The 3,618-nt window shown below is 66.6% G+C and overlaps 1 protein-coding gene across 4 annotated transcripts in view; it reads left to right on the forward strand.

Moving 5' to 3' along the window:
* LOC113214123 (mediator of RNA polymerase II transcription subunit 13) overlaps nucleotides 1–3,618 on the forward strand; it is a 32,648-nt gene that overhangs the window by 16,643 nt on the left and 12,387 nt on the right. The gene's annotated exons all lie outside the window — the stretch shown is intronic.

Below are 3,618 nucleotides of genomic sequence, written 5' to 3' on the forward strand. Positions count from 1 at the left end.
CCCCCCTCCCCGCTGACAGGGACCCGCTGTCACTGCCACCCGTGTGTGTTGTCGTAGTCTTGCCGCCCCGCCCCGCCCGGGCCGGAGCTGCACTCGGAGCCTCTGATCACTGATGACTTGATCGCTCACCATGATGATGACCCGCTGCCCAACGCAGCGCGTGCGCCCGGCCGGCCGTTTGCTGCGGGGGCGTTGACCCACCGCGGCGTTGACGGCAGCGTGCCGGAAGTGTGGGGCGGTTGGCGCGAGCGGTCGCCTAATCGCTAGGGGGGCGGGGGCTGAGGTTTGGGGCGTCCACGCAACCTGGAAGTCAGCGACAGGTCGCGGGGTAGGGGTGGTGGTGGGGATAATTGGTTTACGTGTTCGAACCGGCGCACGTTTGCCTGTCTCCTCCATTCCCCCTTCTTTTCGTGGCCTTTCTACTTTCCCGGCTCGGTTCCAGCCTTTGCTCCCGGTGCGTGAGCCCTACGCCGTGGGCCGGGCCCAGCCATGGCATTGATCGCGGGTGGGCCGCCCCTCTCACCGCCCCGGCCGCCCCGGCCGCGGCCCGGTGCCGCGCCGCGCCGCACCGGGCGTGGCCGCCCCTCCACTCGCCCGCTTTATCAGGTTGGCGGCATGGGACGAGACGGGGGCTGCCTCTTCTTGCCGTCGGTGGCTCTGCTGGCTCTGCTACCCGGAGCGGCGGGGGCGCGGGGGCGCGCTCAGGGGCTCAACGCCGGAGCAGGGCGGCCGAAGGGAAGGGGGTCGATACAAGGGCGCACGCCCCCGGCGGCCTCCATCCCCTCCCATCCTATCCTCGCGGCTTGAGGCGTCCTTTTTGCTCCCGAAGCAAAACGTCTCCCTCTCTCCTCTTTTCTCAGGGCCCGCCCCCCGAGCCCGCTCAAAGAGGAATGCGTCCCGCCGAGCTGAACTCACTTCCGGGTATCCGGGGTTGTATTCTGCGAGGTCCCCGTCATTGCGCGTCGGATCCCCCCTCGGGCTGCCGTCCAGCGTTCAGGTGGTGCGACCCTATTTGCTCTCCTTATCGGGCCGCTTCGCTTTGGGCGAGAGCCGCTAATCGCGAGGTGGTGCTGTTGGTCGATTGGCCTCTAACCCCCCCCCCCTCTCCACGGGTCTGCCTTCGCAGCTTCGATTCGCTCGCTCGTCCCGGCACCGCCGCGCCTCAGAGCGCCCACCCCGCCCCTCTCTCCGGTCAAGGGGGAGGCCCGGCGCCTCTGGCCTGGCCGCCCGTTGCTGACGCACTTGCCCCCCACTACGCACCCCTCTCCCTCCATCCGACCCCTGGATGCTCAGCGCCACACTCCAGCTCCCTGCGGATCACGAGGGTCGATTAGCGAGGGGTGTACGCACTACTACTGTACGTACACCGGCCTGATGAACCCGCTTGTCAAAAGCCTGCGTGCTATCGTCCACCGCCCACCCCAAATCACCAAACGTGCGCGAGAAACCTAAATGGCGACAATCTTACTCGTGCCATTCTCTGGGGAGGTACCTCCTCTCCTCCCCCCTCTTCCTCTCTCGCTCCAACTCGAGGGTGGTGCGGCTGGTGCGCAGGGGAGTGTGTATCGACGCGTCGCGCCCGCCCCGCGCCCTGCAGCCAGCTTGTCCGCGACGTTGCGCAGTTGGTCGGCCAACCCCCTCCTCCTCCGTGGCAATGTAACCGGAATCTGCGCTCCGGCGCGGTTGCGCCCCCGTTTTCCGCTGCTCCCGAGGCCCAGGAGGTCCCTACCTAGGCGGTCTCTCCCATCCTCTTTCTCCTCACCAGCCCTCACCGCCCCGTATCTCTCTCTCTCTCTCTCTCTTTCTCGCACCCGGCACCGAGGCGGAGAGGGGCAGGAGGGAGGGGGTTGCAAGGCCGGCGTGGAGTGGCGGGCGGGCGGTGTGTGAGAGACAGAGAATCGATCCCGGCCTAGCCTCGCTGCGGGCCGGCCGCGGTGGCGCTGGCGGGGCGGGGCGGAGAAGGGGAATGGCGAAATGGGTACAGCACGGCACGGCGGCGGCGAGAGCCAGCGCCAGAGCCGCGGTGAGATTCGCGAGCCGAGCCGACTCGCAAGGCCGCCGCTAGAGAGCTGTGCCCCCTCTCCCTCCCCCCTCTCTCTCTTTGAGGCGTAGCGCGCCGCGCGGCGCAGTATCTTGCCCGACCAGAGAGGCCCGCCCGACTAGATCCGCGGGCGAACACGAAAATACTGCGGTGCTTAGGTCCGAAGTGGCGCGCCAGGCGTGCGTCATTTACGCACGCACCCACACGCACCCACACTAACACACACACTGGCACTAGACAAGGTCGCGGCAGACCGGCGGCGGTGTTTGACCACCGTCTGGACAAAGTCTAGACTGAAAGATTGTCTTCTCAGCCCAACTCTGATTCATTCATCCGCCGCGATGGGCCGATACTGAATGCATTTCGGTCGAGCCGGGGTTGAGCTTTGCGGGCCTCGACTGTTGGGTGGGTCCCGGAGGTCCCGGAGGTCCCGGAGGTCCCGAGTACCGCCCGCCGCTCCGCCATGTTCCAGATCGCGGTGCTCGCGGTGGTCGGTGGGGTGGGGGTGCCTGGTGGGGGAGGGCCCGGCGCAGCCCGAGCCCGGCCGAGGGGGAGCAGCGGGGCGGACACCTGTTGCTCGCCCCATGAATGGGCGTGTTGTGACGGGCCGAACGTAGCCGGCCGCGATAGCACTCTCCTCCTGGCACACGGGGACTCCCCTGCTGTGTGGCCCATGATGACCCTCTCTAGGGCCTGAGCACAGGGCCTCTCCTGGCGTGCGGGCGCCGACGGCCACAAGCCGGCATACATAATGCGGGAGCGTCTCCACTTTCCCTCGGCCTGCCTATGCGCCCGCCCCGCGATCCTCGGCCACTACGGGGGTGCTGGAGGGCAGCGGAGGGGGACTCTCTCTTCTCCCCCTCCTCCCTCTTCCCTCTCTCCCGTCTCCCCTCTCTGCGCGCACACGTGCCCCCCTCTCCCTCCTCCCTTTTCCCAACGTGTCCCCGTGACGCGGCGCCCGTCCTTATCACGGCCGCCCGGTGTGACGTTTTGTGGTGCCCGGCCAGGCCAGGCCCCAAGTCTGGCAACGCCGCGGCGGCGGCACACGGCTGCGTGAGAGAGACGACGCCGGCGAGGTGTTCGGGAGAAATGTTATTGTCGCTCGCGGCTGAATGAGTGAGAGGTGGCGAGGTGGCGTCGTTGTTATTGAACGGGTGGGTGACTGAATGAATGAATGAACGGACGGTCCTTGCAGTGCCGCAGCCTCGGCCGCAGCCACGGCCTCCTTCCATGTAAGGATGCACACCTGCACTTTTGTCGCGCTCCTCGCGATTGCGATTGCGCCGTACGTTTTGCTGTCATGGTCAGCAGCAGCAGCAGCAGCCAGTAGTGCTGGCCGGTGTTGCCAGTGCGAGAGTGAGTGAGAAGCATTGTGCACGCGCCTGGATGCTTCCCCTCTATCTCTCTCTCTCTCTCTGTCTGCTGCACCGTCGACTCGAGTAGTCTCGGCAGCTGCAACAGCTGGGGGCCCAACTTGCTCCGCCTCTGACCTTGCTAGTTTTCCGCTTTAGTCGATGTCACTGTGTGTGTATACATCGGCATTCAACACTCGACAGACGGAAGTGCATACATAGCGC

The sequence above is a fragment of the Frankliniella occidentalis genome, unplaced genomic scaffold, assembly GCF_000697945.3.
Source record: "Frankliniella occidentalis isolate FOCC.00 unplaced genomic scaffold, Focc_3.1 Scaffold93, whole genome shotgun sequence".
NCBI lineage: Eukaryota > Metazoa > Arthropoda > Insecta > Thysanoptera > Thripidae > Frankliniella > Frankliniella occidentalis.